At 35.6% G+C, this 14,603-nt stretch overlaps 17 non-coding genes across 17 annotated transcripts; all 17 read left to right on the top strand.

Annotated features, from left to right (window-relative positions):
* Nucleotides 1–102: 102 nt before the first annotated feature.
* TRNAS-UGA (transfer RNA serine (anticodon UGA)) lies at nt 103–184 on the top strand. The gene has a single exon. It is a non-coding gene; the product is annotated as a tRNA-Ser (tRNA).
* Nucleotides 185–1,025: 841 nt separating this feature from the next.
* TRNAL-UAA (transfer RNA leucine (anticodon UAA)) lies at nt 1,026–1,107 on the top strand. Its single transcript has one exon. It is a non-coding gene; the product is annotated as a tRNA-Leu (tRNA).
* Nucleotides 1,108–1,948: 841 nt separating this feature from the next.
* Nucleotides 1,949–2,030, top strand: TRNAS-CGA (transfer RNA serine (anticodon CGA)). Its single transcript has one exon. It is a non-coding gene; the product is annotated as a tRNA-Ser (tRNA).
* An 840-nt stretch (nt 2,031–2,870) lies between these two features.
* Nucleotides 2,871–2,952, top strand: TRNAS-UGA (transfer RNA serine (anticodon UGA)). Its single transcript has one exon. It is a non-coding gene; the product is annotated as a tRNA-Ser (tRNA).
* An 820-nt stretch (nt 2,953–3,772) lies between these two features.
* Nucleotides 3,773–3,854, top strand: TRNAS-CGA (transfer RNA serine (anticodon CGA)). Its single transcript has one exon. It is a non-coding gene; the product is annotated as a tRNA-Ser (tRNA).
* An 842-nt stretch (nt 3,855–4,696) lies between these two features.
* On the top strand, nt 4,697–4,778 carry TRNAS-UGA (transfer RNA serine (anticodon UGA)). The gene has a single exon. It is a non-coding gene; the product is annotated as a tRNA-Ser (tRNA).
* An 840-nt stretch (nt 4,779–5,618) lies between these two features.
* Nucleotides 5,619–5,700, top strand: TRNAS-UGA (transfer RNA serine (anticodon UGA)). Its single transcript has one exon. It is a non-coding gene; the product is annotated as a tRNA-Ser (tRNA).
* An 841-nt stretch (nt 5,701–6,541) lies between these two features.
* TRNAS-CGA (transfer RNA serine (anticodon CGA)) lies at nt 6,542–6,623 on the top strand. Its single transcript has one exon. It is a non-coding gene; the product is annotated as a tRNA-Ser (tRNA).
* An 840-nt stretch (nt 6,624–7,463) lies between these two features.
* On the top strand, nt 7,464–7,545 carry TRNAS-UGA (transfer RNA serine (anticodon UGA)). Its single transcript has one exon. It is a non-coding gene; the product is annotated as a tRNA-Ser (tRNA).
* An 839-nt stretch (nt 7,546–8,384) lies between these two features.
* Nucleotides 8,385–8,466, top strand: TRNAS-CGA (transfer RNA serine (anticodon CGA)). Its single transcript has one exon. It is a non-coding gene; the product is annotated as a tRNA-Ser (tRNA).
* An 832-nt stretch (nt 8,467–9,298) lies between these two features.
* TRNAS-CGA (transfer RNA serine (anticodon CGA)) lies at nt 9,299–9,380 on the top strand. The gene has a single exon. It is a non-coding gene; the product is annotated as a tRNA-Ser (tRNA).
* Nucleotides 9,381–10,212: 832 nt separating this feature from the next.
* TRNAS-CGA (transfer RNA serine (anticodon CGA)) lies at nt 10,213–10,294 on the top strand. Its single transcript has one exon. It is a non-coding gene; the product is annotated as a tRNA-Ser (tRNA).
* An 839-nt stretch (nt 10,295–11,133) lies between these two features.
* On the top strand, nt 11,134–11,215 carry TRNAS-UGA (transfer RNA serine (anticodon UGA)). The gene has a single exon. It is a non-coding gene; the product is annotated as a tRNA-Ser (tRNA).
* An 841-nt stretch (nt 11,216–12,056) lies between these two features.
* TRNAS-UGA (transfer RNA serine (anticodon UGA)) lies at nt 12,057–12,138 on the top strand. Its single transcript has one exon. It is a non-coding gene; the product is annotated as a tRNA-Ser (tRNA).
* A 154-nt stretch (nt 12,139–12,292) lies between these two features.
* On the top strand, nt 12,293–12,374 carry TRNAS-UGA (transfer RNA serine (anticodon UGA)). Its single transcript has one exon. It is a non-coding gene; the product is annotated as a tRNA-Ser (tRNA).
* An 841-nt stretch (nt 12,375–13,215) lies between these two features.
* On the top strand, nt 13,216–13,297 carry TRNAS-CGA (transfer RNA serine (anticodon CGA)). The gene has a single exon. It is a non-coding gene; the product is annotated as a tRNA-Ser (tRNA).
* Nucleotides 13,298–14,137: 840 nt separating this feature from the next.
* TRNAS-UGA (transfer RNA serine (anticodon UGA)) lies at nt 14,138–14,219 on the top strand. The gene has a single exon. It is a non-coding gene; the product is annotated as a tRNA-Ser (tRNA).
* Nucleotides 14,220–14,603: the final 384 nt, after the last annotated feature.

Here is a 14,603-nt window from a genome sequence, read left to right as displayed (position 1 = left end):
CAGCAGCTGACAAAATTAAATTACATCAGAAGCAGTCTTCCAATCGTGAACCAGAAAAAAAATATTTTTGAACTCCAGCTTGTAACAACCAACAAAAAGGTTGTAGTTGTGGCCGAGTGGTTAAGGCGATGGACTTGAAATCCATTGGGGTGTCCACGCGCAGGTTCAAATCCTGCCAGCTACGTGTTGCTTTTCAAGCTTACCCAAAACATGCAAAGTATCTAAAAAAAGGTGTTAAAGAAAGTATGTTATGTTTATGAATACAAATCACCAAGGCCACCTAGCCCAAATTGACCTGCAGAAAATTTAGTAATAAACTACTTATCAAAGAACAGAGGCTTTTTCCTGCGTTTTAAGAACAGTGCTTAAGAAAGATTATGTAGATTTCCTGGTGAAAAGTGCATGTTGATCCTTAGTATAATAATCATTTAATCATTTTCTGCGATCTAAGTTCAAATCCTCGCTGGGCCTTATGTGATAATTGCAAGAAACATAAAAAATAATTGAATCAATAATCAACATCAGCAAAAAGAAATGTACATCACTGAGACTATTCTAGTAACACAAACACGTTGTGAAATTCATTGAATTATAACATCCTTAATACAGTGAATTGCACCAACAATTGTGGAAGGCGGATAACAAACTTTACACCAGAAAACACCTACCAGTCACAATTGAATGAACAGTTTCAATGGTGATGATTCTGCATTGAGAGACCAAGGAAGATTGTAATTCATCTGTAATGACAGTCATTTGCTTACATGTCCATGAAAAGTGATATAGAGAACATGGACACTTGTGGTGTCAAGGTGTAATGATTAAAACTATTGATTCTAAATCAAGTGATCAAAGACCAAATGCCTTAGAAGTCTATATTTTCCTTAAAGCTAAGCTAGCTACTAAATTGCCCTCCATTAATTCAGCAGCTGACAAAATTAAATTACATCAGAAGCAGTCTGCCAATCGTGAACCAGAAAAAAAATATTTTTGAACTCCAGCTTGTAACAACCAACAAAAAGGTTGTAGTTGTGGCCGAGTGGTTAAGGCGATGGACTTAAAATCCATTGGGGTGTCCACGCGCAGGTTCAAATCCTGCCAGCTACGTGTTGCTTTTCAAGCTTACCCAAAACATGCAAAGTATCTAAAAAAAGGTGTTAAAGAAAGTATGTTATGTTTATGAATACAAATCACCAAGGCCACCTAGCCCAAATTGACCTGCAGAAAATTTAGTAATAAACTACTTATCAAAGAACAGAGGCTTTTTCCTGCGTTTTAAGAACAGTGCTTAAGAAAGATTATGTAGATTTCCTGGTGAAAAGTGCATGTTGATCCTTAGTATAATAATCATTTAATCATTTTCTGCGATCTAAGTTCAAATCCTCGCTGGGCCTTATGTGATAATTGCAAGAAACATAAAAAATAATTGAATCAATAATCAACATCAGCAAAAAGAAATGTACATCACTGAGACTATTCTAGTAACACAAACACGTTGTGAAATTCATTGAATTATAACATCCTTAATACAGTGAATTGCACCAACAATTGTGGAAGGCGGATAACAAACTTTACACCAGAAAACACCTACCAGTCACAATTGAATGAACAGTTTCAATGGTGATGATTCTGCATTGAGAGACCAAGGAAGATTGTAATTCATCTGTAATGACAGTCATTTGCTTACATGTCCATGAAAAGTGATATAGAGAACATGGACACTTGTGGTGTCAAGGTGTAATGATTAAAACTATTGATTCTAAATCAAGTGATCAAAGACCAAATGCCTTAGAAGTCTATATTTTCCTTAAAGCTAAGCTAGCTACTAAATTGCCCTCCATTAATTCAGCAGCTGACAAAATTAAATTACATCAGAAGCAGTCTGCCAATCGTGAACCAGAAAAAAAATATTTTTGAACTCCAGCTTGTAACAACCAACAAAAAGGTTGTAGTTGTGGCCGAGTGGTTAAGGCGATGGACTCGAAATCCATTGGGGTGTCCCCGCGCAGGTTCAAATCCTGCCAGCTACGTGTTGCTTTTCAAGCTTACCCAAAACATGCACTGTATCTAAAAAAGGTGTTAAAGAAAGTATGTTATGTTTATGAATACAAATCACCAAGGCCACCTAGCCCAAATTGACCTGCAGAAAATTTAGTAATAAACTACTTATCAAAGAACAGAGGCTTTTTCCTGCATTTTAAGAACAGTGCTTAAGAAAGATTATGTAGATTTCTTGGTGAAAAGTGCATGTTGATCCTTAGTATAATAATCATTTAATCATTTTCTGCGATCTAAGTTCAAATCCTCGCTGGGCCTTATGTGATAATTGCAAGAAACATAAAAAATAATTGAATCAATAATCAACATCAGCAAAAAGAAATGTACATCACTGAGACTATTCTAGTAACACAAACACGTTGTGAAATTCATTGAATTATAACATCCTTAATACAGTGAATTGCACCAACAATTGTGGAAGGCAGATAACAAACTTTACACCAGAAAACACCTACCAGTCACAATTGAATGAACAGTTTCAATGGTGATGATTCTGCATTGAGAGACCAAGGAAGATTGTAATTCATCTGTAATGACAGTCATTTGCTTACATGTCTATGAAAAGTGATATAGAGAACATGGACACTTGTGGTGTCAAGGTGTAATGATTAAAACTATTGATTCTAAATCAAGTGATCAAAGACCAAATGCCTTAGAAGTCTATATTTTCCTTAAAGCTAAGCTAGCTACTAAATTGCCCTCCATTAATTCAGCAGCTGACAAAATTAAATTACATCAGAAGCAGACTGCCAATCGTGAACCAGAAAAAAAATATTTTTGAACTCCAGCTTGTAACAACCAACAAAAAGGTTGTAGTTGTGGCCGAGTGGTTAAGGCGATGGACTTGAAATCCATTGGGGTGTCCCCGCGCAGGTTCAAATCCTGCCAGCTATGTGTTGCTTTTCAAGCTTACCCAAAACATGCACTGTATCTAAAAAAGGTGTTAAAGAAAGTATGTTATGTTTATGAATACAAATCACCAAGGCCACCTAGCCCAAATTGACCTGCAGAAAATTTAGTAATAAACTACTTATCAAAGAACAGAGGCTTTTTCCTGTGTTTTAAGAACAGTGCTTAAGAAAGATTATGTAGATTTCCTGGTGAAAAGTGCATGTTGATCCTTAGTATAATAATCATTTAATCATTTTCTGCGATCTAAGTTCAAATCCTCGCTGGGCCTTATGTGATAATTGCAAGAAACATAAAAAATAATTGAATCAATAATCAACATCAGCAAAAAGAAATGTACATCACTGAGACGTTGTGAAATTCATTGAATTATAACATCCTTAATACAGTGAATTGCACCAACAATTGTGCAAGGCGGATAACAAACTTTACACCAGAAAACTCCTACCAGTCACAATTGAATGAACAGTTTCAATGGTGATGATTCTGCATTGAGAGACCAAGGAAGATTGTAATTCATCTGTAATGACAGTCATTTGCTTACATGTCCATGAAAAGTGATATAGAGAACATGGACACTTGTGGTGTCAAGGTGTAATGATTAAAACTATTGATTCTAAATCAAGTGATCAAAGACCAAATGCCTTAGAAGTCTATATTCTCCTTAAAGCTAAGCTAGCTACTAAATTGCCCTCCATTAATTCAGCAGCTGACAAAATTAAATTACATCAGAAGCAGTCTGCCAATCGTGAACCAGAAAAAAAATATTTTTGAACTCCAGCTTGTAACAACCAACAAAAAGGTTGTAGATGTGGCCGAGTGGTTAAGGCGATGGACTCGAAATCCATTGGGGTGTCCCCGCGCAGGTTCAAATCCTGCCAGCTACGTGTTGCTTTTCAAGCTTACCCAAAACATGCACTGTATCTAAAAAAGGTGTTAAAGAGAAAGTATGTTATGTTTATGAATACAAATCACCAAGGCCACCTAGCCCAAATTGACCTGCAGAAAATTTAGTAATAAACTACTTATCAAAGAACAGAGGCTTTTTCCTGCATTTTAAGAACAGTGCTTAAGAAAGATTATGTAGATTTCCTGGTGAAAAGTGCATGTTGATCCTTAGTATAATAATCATTTAATCATTTTCTGCGATCTAAGTTCAAATCCTCGCTGGGCCTTATGTGATAATTGCAAGAAACATAAAAAATAATTGAATCAATAATCAACATCAGCAAAAAGAAATGTACATCACTGAGACTATTCTAGTAACACAAACACGTTGTGAAATTCATTGAATTATAACATCCTTAATACAGTGAATTGCACCAACAATTGTGGAAGGCGGATAACAAACTTTACACCAGAAAACACCTACCAGTCACAATTGAATGAACAGTTTCAATGGTGATGATTCTGCATTGAGAGACCAAGGAAGATTGTAATTCATCTGTAATGACAGTCATTTGCTTACATGTCCATGAAAAGTGATATAGAGAACATGGACACTTGTGGTGTCAAGGTGTAATGATTAAAACTATTGATTCTAAATCAAGTGATCAAAGACCAAATGCCTTAGAAGTCTATATTTTCCTTAAAGCTAAGCTAGCTACTAAATTGGCCTCCATTAATTCAGCAGCTGACAAAATTAAATTACATCAGAAGCAGACTGCCAATCGTGAACCAGAAAAAAAATATTTTTGAACTCCAGCTTGTAACAACCAACAAAAAGGTTGTAGTTGTGGCCGAGTGGTTAAGGCGATGGACTTGAAATCCATTGGGGTGTCCCCGCGCAGGTTCAAATCCTGCCAGCTACGTGTTGCTTTTCAAGCTTACCCAAAACATGCACTGTATCTAAAAAAGGTGTTAAAGAAAGTATGTTATGTTTATGAATACAAATCACCAAGGCCACCTAGCCCAAATTGACCTGCAGAAAATTTAGTAATAAACTACTTATCAAAGAACAGAGGCTTTTTCCTGTGTTTTAAGAACAGTGCTTAAGAAAGATTATGTAGATTTCCTGGTGAAAAGTGCATGTTGATCCTTAGTATAATAATCATTTAATCATTTTCTGCGATCTAAGTTCAAATCCTCGCTGGGCCTTATGTGATAATTGCAAGAAACATAAAAAATAATTGAATCAATAATCAACATCAGCAAAAAGAAATGTACATCACTGAGACTATTCTAGTAACACAAACACGTTGTGAAATTCATTGAATTATAACATCCTTAATACAGTGAATTGCACCAACAATTGTGGAAGGCGGATAACAAACTTTACACCAGAAAACACCTACCAGTCACAATTGAATGAACAGTTTCAATGGTGATGATTCTGCATTGAGAGACCAAGGAAGATTGTAATTCATCTGTAATGACAGTCATTTGCTTACATGTCCATGAAAAGTGATATAGAGAACATGGACACTTGTGGTGTCAAGGTGTAATGATTAAAACTATTGATTCTAAATCAAGTGATCAAAGACCAAATGCCTTAGAAGTCTATATTTTCCTTAAAGCTAAGCTAGCTACTAAATTGCCCTCCATTAATTCAGCAGCTGACAAAATTAAATTACATCAGAAGCAGTCTGCCAATCGTGAACCAGAAAAAAAATATTTTTGAACTCCAGCTTGTAACAACCAACAAAAAGGTTGTAGTTGTGGCCGAGTGGTTAAGGCGATGGACTTGAAATCCATTGGGGTGTCCACGCGCAGATTCAAATCCTGCCAGCTACGTGTTGCTTTTCAAGCTTACCCAAAACATGCAAAGTATCTAAAAAAAGGTGTTAAAGAAAGTATGTTATGTTTATGAATACAAATCACCAAGGCCACCTAGCCCAAATTGACCTGCAGAAAATTTAGTAATAAACTACTTATCAAAGAACAGAGGCTTTTTCCTGCATTTTAAGAACAGTGCTTAAGAAAGATTATGTAGATTTTCTGGTGAAAAGTGCATGTTGATCCTTAGTATAATAATCATTTAATCATTTTCTGCGATCTAAGTTCAAATCCTCGCTGGGCCTTATGTGATAATTGCAAGAAACATAAAAAATAATTGAATCAATAATCAACATCAGCAAAAAGAAATGTACATCACTGAGACTATTCTAGTAACACAAACACGTTGTGAAATTCATTGAATTATAACATCCTTAATACAGTGAATTGCACCAACAATTGTGGAAGGCGGATAACAAACTTTACACCAGAAAACACCTACCAGTCACAATTGAATGAACAGTTTCAATGGTGATGATTCTGCATTGAGAGACCAAGGAAGATTGTAATTCATCTGTAATGACAGTCATTTGCTTACATGTCCATGAAAAGTGATATAGAGAACATGGACACTTGTGGTGTCAAGGTGTAATGATTAAAACTATTGATTCTAAATCAAGTGATCAAAGACCAAATGCCTTAGAAGTCTATATTTTCCTTAAAGCTAAGCTAGCTACTAAATTGCCCTCCATTAATTCAGCAGCTGACAAAATTAAATTACATCAGAAGCAGTCTGCCAATCGTGAACCAGAAAAAAAATATTTTTGAACTCCAGCTTGTAACAACCAACAAAAAGGTTGTAGTTGTGGCCGAGTGGTTAAGGCGATGGACTCGAAATCCATTGGGGTGTCCCCACGCAGGTTCAAATCCTGCCAGCTACATGTTGCTTTTCAAGCTTACCCAAAACATGCACTGTATCTAAAAAAGGTGTTAAAGAAAGTATGTTATGTTTATGAATACAAATCACCAAGGCCACCTAGCCCAAATTGACCTGCAGAAAATTTAGTAATAAACTACTTATCAAAGAACAGAGGCTTTTTCCTGCATTTTAAGAACAGTGCTTAAGAAAGATTATGTAGATTTCTTGGTGAAAAGTGCATGTTGATCCTTAGTATAATAATCATTTAATCATTTTCTGCGATCTAAGTTCAAATCCTCGCTGGGCCTTATGTGATAATTGCAAGAAACATAAAAAATAATTGAATCAATAATCAACATCAGCAAAAAGAAATGTACATCACTGAGACTATTCTAGTAACACAAACACGTTGTGAAATTCATTGAATTATAACATCCTTAATACAGTGAATTGCACCAACAATTGTGGAAGGCAGATAACAAACTTTACACCAGAAAACACCTACCAGTCACAATTGAATGAACAGTTTCAATGGTGATGATTCTGCATTGAGAGACCAAGGAAGATTGTAATTCATCTGTAATGACAGTCATTTGCTTACATGTCCATGAAAAGTGATATAGAGAACATGGACACTTGTGGTGTCAAGGTGTAATGATTAAAACTATTGATTCTAAATCAAGTGATCAAAGACCAAATGCCTTAGAAGTCTATATTTTCCTTAAAGCTAAGCTAGCTACTAAATTGCCCTCCATTAATTCAGCAGCTGACAAAATTAAATTACATCAGAAGCAGACTGCCAATCGTGAACCAGAAAAAAAATATTTTTGAACTCCAGCTTGTAGCAACCAACAAAAAGGTTGTAGTTGTGGCCGAGTGGTTAAGGCGATGGACTTGAAATCCATTGGGGTGTCCCCGCGCAGGTTCAAATCCTGCCAGCTACGTGTTGCTTTTCAAGCTTACCCAAAACATGCACTGTATCTAAAAAAGGTGTTAAAGAAAGTATGTTATGTTTATGAATACAAATCACCAAGGCCACCTAGCCCAAATTGAATGCAGAAAATTTAGTAATAAGCTACTTATCAAAGAACAGAGGCTTTTTCCTGTGTTTTAAGAACAGTGCTTAAGAAAGATTATGTAGATTTCCTGGTGAAAAGTGCATGTTGATCCTTAGTATAATAATCATTTAATCATTCTCTGCGATCTAAGTTCAAATCCTCGCTGGGCCTTATGTGATAATTGCAAGAAACATAAAAAATAATTGAATCAATAATCAACATCAGCAAAAAGAAATGTACATCACTGAGACTATTCTAGTAACACAAACACGTTGTGAAATTCATTGAATTATAACATCCTTAATACAGTGAATTGCACCAACAATTGTGGAAGGCGGATAACAAACTTTACACCAGAAAACACCTACCAGTCACAATTGAATGAACAGTTTCAATGGTGATGATTCTGCATTGAGAGACCAAGGAAGATTGTAATTCATCTGTAATGACAGTCATTTGCTTACATGTCCATGAAAAGTGATATAGAGAACATGGACACTTGTGGTGTCAAGGTGTAATGATTAAAACTATTGATTCTAAATCAAGTGATCAAAGACCAAATGCCTTAGAAGTCTATATTTTCCTTAAAGCTAAGCTAGCTACTAAATTGCCCTCCATTAATTCAGCAGCTGACAAAATTAAATTACATCAGAAGCAGTCTGCCAATCGTGAACCAGAAAAAAAATATTTTTGAACTCCAGCTTGTAACAACCAACAAAAAGGTTGTAGTTGTGGCCGAGTGGTTAAGGCGATGGACTCGAAATCCATTGGGGTGTCCCCGCGCAGGTTCAAATCCTGCCAGCTACGTGTTGCTTTTCAAGCTTACCCAAAACATGCACTGTATCTAAAAAAGGTGTTAAAGAAAGTATGTTATGTTTATGAATACAAATCACCAAGGCCACCTAGCCCAAATTGACCTGCAGAAAATTTAGTAATAAACTACTTATCAAAGAACAGAGGCTTTTTCCTGTGTTTTAAGAACAGTGCTTAAGAAAGATTATGTAGATTTCCTGGTGAAAAGTGCATGTTGATCCTTAGTATAATAATCATTTTCTGCGATCTAAGTTCAAATCCTCGCTGGGCCTTATGTGATAATTGCAAGAAACATAAAAAATAATTGAATCAATAATCAACATCAGCAAAAAGAAATGTACATCACTGAGACTATTCTAGTAACACAAACACGTTGTGAAATTCATTGAATTATAACATCCTTAATACAGTGAATTGCACCAACAATTGTGGAAGGCGGATAACAAACTTTACACCAGAAAACACCTACCAGTCACAATTGAATGAACAGTTTCAATGGTGATGATTCTGCATTGAGAGACCAAGGAAGATTGTAATTCATCTGTAATGACAGTCATTTGCTTACATGTCCATGAAAAGTGATATAGAGAACATGGACACTTGTGGTGTCAAGGTGTAATGATTAAAACTATTGATTCTAAATCAAGTGATCAAAGACCAAATGCCTTAGAAGTCTATATTTTCCTTAAAGCTAAGCTAGCTACTAAATTGCCCTCCATTAATTCAGCAGCTGACAAAATTAAATTACATCAGAAGCAGTCTGCCAATCGTGAACCAGAAAAAAAATATTTTTGAACTCCAGCTTGTAACAACCAACAAAAAGGTTGTAGTTGTGGCCGAGTGGTTAAGGCGATGGACTCGAAATCCATTGGGGTGTCCCCGCGCAGGTTCAAATCCTGCCAGCTACGTGTTGCTTTTCAAGCTTACCCAAAACATGCACTGTATCTAAAAAAGGTGTTAAAGAAAGTATGTTATGTTTATGAATACAAATCACCAAGGCCACCTAGCCCAAATTGACCTGCAGAAAATTTAGTAATAAACTACTTATCAAAGAACAGAGGCTTTTTCCTGCATTTTAAGAACAGTGCTTAAGAAAGATTATGTAGATTTCCTGGTGAAAAGTGCATGTTGATCCTTAGTATAATAATCATTTTCTGCGATCTAAGTTCAAATCCTCGCTGGGCCTTATGTGATAATTGCAAGAAACATAAAAAATAATTGAATCAATAATCAACATCAGCAAAAAGAAATGTACATCACTGAGACTATTCTAGTAACACAAACACGTTGTGAAATTCATTGAATTATAACATCCTTAATACAGTGAATTGTACCAACAATTGTGGAAGGCGGATAACAAACTTTACACCAGAAAACACCTACCAGTCAAAATTGAATGAACAGTTTCAATGGTGATGATTCTGCATTGAGAGACCAAGGAAGATTGTAATTCATCTGTAATGACAGTCATTTGCTTACATGTCCATGAAAAGTGATATAGAGAACATGGACACTTGTGGTGTCAAGGTGTAATGATTAAAACTATTGATTCTAAATCAAGTGATCAAAGACCAAATGCCTTAGAAGTCTATATTTTCCTTAAAGCTAAGCTAGCTACTAAATTGCCCTCCATTAATTCAGCAGCTGACAAAATTAAATTACATCAGAAGCAGTCTGCCAATCGTGAACCAGAAAAAAAATATTTTTGAACTCCAGCTTGTAACAACCAACAAAAAGGTTGTAGTTGTGGCCGAGTGGTTAAGGCGATGGACTCGAAATCTATTGGGGTGTCCCCGCGCAGGTTCAAATCCTGCCAGCTACGTGTTGCTTTTCAAGCTTACCCAAAACATGCACTGTATCTAAAAAAGGTGTTAAAGAAAGTATGTTATGTTTATGAATACAAATCACCAAGGCAACCTAGCCCAAATTGACCTGCAGAAAATTTAGTAATAAACTACTTATCAAAGAACAGAGGCTTTTTCCTGCATTTTAAGAACAGTGCTTAAGAAAGATTATGTAGATTTCCTGGTGAAAAGTGCATGTTGATCCTTAGTATAATAATCATTTAATCATTTTCTGCGATCTAAGTTCAAATCCTCGCTGGGCCTTATGTGATAATTGCAAGAAACATAAAAAATAATTGAATCAATAATCAACATCAGCAAAAAGAAATGTACATCACTGAGACTATTCTAGTAACACAAACACGTTGTGAAATTCATTGAATTATAACATCCTTAATACAGTGAATTGCACCAACAATTGTGGAAGGCGGATAACAAACTTTACACCAGAAAACACCTACCAGTCACAATTGAATGAACAGTTTCAATGGTGATGATTCTGCATTGAGAGACCAAGGAAGATTGTAATTCATCTGTAATGACAGTCATTTGCTTACATGTCCATGAAAAGTGATATAGAGAACATGGACACTTGTGGTGTCAAGGTGTAATGATTAAAACTATTGATTCTAAATCAAGTGATCAAAGACCAAATGCCTTAGAAGTCTATATTTTCCTTAAAGCTAAGCTAGCTACTAAATTGGCCTCCATTAATTCAGCAGCTGACAAAATTAAATTACATCAGAAGCAGTCTGCCAATCGTGAACCAGAAAAAAATATTTTTGAACTCCAGCTTGTAACAACCAACAAAAAGGTTGTAGTTGTGGCCGAGTGGTTAAGGCGATGGACTTGAAATCCATTGGGGTGTCCACGCGCAGGTTCAAATCCTGCCAGCTACGTGTTGCTTTTCAAGCTTACCCAAAACATGCAAAGTATCTAAAAAAAGGTGTTAAAGAAAGTATGTTATGTTTATGAATACAAATCACCAAGGCCACCTAGCCCAAATTGACCTGCAGAAAATTTAGTAATAAACTACTTATCAAAGAACAGAGGCTTTTTCCTGCATTTTAAGAACAGTGCTTAAGAAAGATTATGTAGATTTCCTGGTGAAAAGTGCATGTTGATCCTTAGTATAATAATCATTTAATCATTTTCTGCGATCTAAGTTCAAATCCTCGCTGGGCCTTATGTGATAATTGCAAGAAACATAAAAAATAATTGAATCAATAATCAACATCAGCAAAAAGAAATGTACATCACTGAGACTATTCTAGTAACACAAACACGTTGTGAAATTCATTGAATTATAACATCCTTAATACAGTGAATTGCACCAACAATTGTGGAAGGCGGATAACAAACTTTACACCAGAAAACACCTACCAGTCACAATTGAATGAACAGTTTCAATGGTGATGATTCTGCATTGAGAGACCAAGGAAGATTGTAATTCATCTGTAATGACAGTCATTTGCTTACATGTCCATGAAAAGTGATATAGAGAACATGGACACTTGTGGTGTCAAGGTGTAATGATTAAAACTATTGATTCTAAATCAAGTGATCAAAGACCAAATGCCTTAGAAGTCTATATTTTCCTTAAAGCTAAGCTAGCTACTAAATTGCCCTGCATTAATTCAGCAGCTGACAAAATTAAATTACATCAGAAGCAGTCTGCCAATCGTGAACCAGAAAAAAAATATTTTTGAACTCCAGCTTGTAACAACCAACAAAAAGGTTGTAGTTGTGGCCGAGTGGTTAAGGCGATGGAATTGAAATCCATTGGGGTGTCCACACGCAGGTTCAAATCCTGCCAGCTACATGTTGCTTTTCAAGCTTACCCAAAACATGCAAAGTATCTAAAAAAAGGTGTTAAAGAAAGTATGTTATTAAATTACATCAGAAGCAGTCTGCCAATCGTGAACCAGAAAAAAAATATTTTTGAACTCCAGCTTGTAACAACCAACAAAAAGGTTGTAGTTGTGGCCGAGTGGTTAAGGCGATGGAATTGAAATCCATTGGGGTGTCCACACGCAGGTTCAAATCCTGCCAGCTACATGTTGCTTTTCAAGCTTACCCAAAACATGCAAAGTATCTAAAAAAAGGTGTTAAAGAAAGTATGTTATGTTTATAAATACAAATCACCAAGGCCACCTAGCCCAAATTGACCTGCAGAAAATTTAGTAATAAACTACTTATCAAAGAACAGAGGCTTTTTCCTGCGTTTTAAGAACAGTGCTTAAGAAAGATTATGTAGATTTCCTGGTGAAAAGTGCATGTTGATCCTTAGTATAATAATCATTTAATCATTTTCTGCGATCTAAGTTCAAATCCTCGCTGGGCCTTATGTGATAATTGCAAGAAACATAAAAAATAATTGAATCAATAATCAACATCAGCAAAAAGAAATGTACATCACTGAGACTATTCTAGTAACACAAACACGTTGTGAAATTCATTGAATTATAACATCCTTAATACAGTGAATTGCACCAACAATTGTGGAAGGCGGATAACAAACTTTACACCAGAAAACACCTACCAGTCACAATTGAATGAACAGTTTCAATGGTGATGATTCTGCATTGAGAGACCAAGGAAGATTGTAATTCATCTGTAATGACAGTCATTTGCTTACATGTCCATGAAAAGTGATATAGAGAACATGGACACTTGTGGTGTCAAGGTGTAATGATTAAAACTATTGATTCTAAATCAAGTGATCAAAGACCAAATGCCTTAGAAGTCTATATTTTCCTTAAAGCTAAGCTAGCTACTAAATTGCCCTCCATTAATTCAGCAGCTGACAAAATTAAATTACATCAGAAGCAGTCTGCCAATCGTGAACCAGAAAAAAAATATTTTTGAACTCCAGCTTGTAACAACCAACAAAAAGGTTGTAGTTGTGGCCGAGTGGTTAAGGCGATGGACTCGAAATCCATTGGGGTGTCCCCACGCAGGTTCAAATCCTGCCAGCTACATGTTGCTTTTCAAGCTTACCCAAAACATGCACTGTATCTAAAAAAGGTGTTAAAGAAAGTATGTTATGTTTATGAATACAAATCACCAAGGCCACCTAGCCCAAATTGACCTGCAGAAAATTTAGTAATAAACTACTTATCAAAGAACAGAGGCTTTTTCCTGCATTTTAAGAACAGTGCTTAAGAAAGATTATGTAGATTTCTTGGTGAAAAGTGCATGTTGATCCTTAGTATAATAATCATTTAATCATTTTCTGCGATCTAAGTTCAAATCCTCGCTGGGCCTTATGTGATAATTGCAAGAAACATAAAAAATAATTGAATCAATAATCAACATCAGCAAAAAGAAATGTACATCACTGAGACTATTCTAGTAACACAAACACGTTGTGAAATTCATTGAATTATAACATCCTTAATACAGTGAATTGCACCAACAATTGTGGAAGGCAGATAACAAACTTTACACCAGAAAACACCTACCAGTCACAATTGAATGAACAGTTTCAATGGTGATGATTCTGCATTGAGAGACCAAGGAAGATTGTAATTCATCTGTAATGACAGTCATTTGCTTACATGTCCATGAAAAGTGATATAGAGAACATGGACACTTGTGGTGTCAAGGTGTAATGATTAAAACTATTGATTCTAAATCAAGTGATCAAAGACCAAATGCCTTAGAAGTCTATATTTTCCTTAAAGCTAAGCTAGCTACTAAATTGCCCTCCATTAATTCAGCAGCTGACAAAATTAAATTACATCAGAAGCAGACTGCCAATCGTGAACCAGAAAAAAAATATTTTTGAACTCCAGCTTGTAGCAACCAACAAAAAGGTTGTAGTTGTGGCCGAGTGGTTAAGGCGATGGACTTGAAATCCATTGGGGTGTCCCCGCGCAGGTTCAAATCCTGCCAGCTACGTGTTGCTTTTCAAGCTTACCCAAAACATGCACTGTATCTAAAAAAGGTGTTAAAGAAAGTATGTTATGTTTATGAATACAAATCACCAAGGCCACCTAGCCCAAATTGAATGCAGAAAATTTAGTAATAAACTACTTATCAAAGAACAGAGGCTTTTTCCTGTGTTTTAAGAACAGTGCTTAAGAAAGATTATGTAGATTTCCTGGTGAAAAGTGCATGTTGATCCTTAGTATAATAATCATTTAATCATTCTCTGCGATCTAAGTTCAAATCCTCGCTGGGCCTTATGTGATAATTGCAAGAAACATAAAAAATAATTGAATCAATAATCAACATCAGCAAAAAGAAATGTACATCACTGAGACTATTCTAGTAACACAAACA

Source organism: Mixophyes fleayi, chromosome 10 (genome assembly GCF_038048845.1).
Source record: "Mixophyes fleayi isolate aMixFle1 chromosome 10, aMixFle1.hap1, whole genome shotgun sequence".
NCBI classification, from domain to species: Eukaryota; Metazoa; Chordata; class Amphibia; order Anura; family Limnodynastidae; genus Mixophyes; species Mixophyes fleayi.
This window is presented reverse-complemented; position numbering and strand designations above follow the sequence as displayed.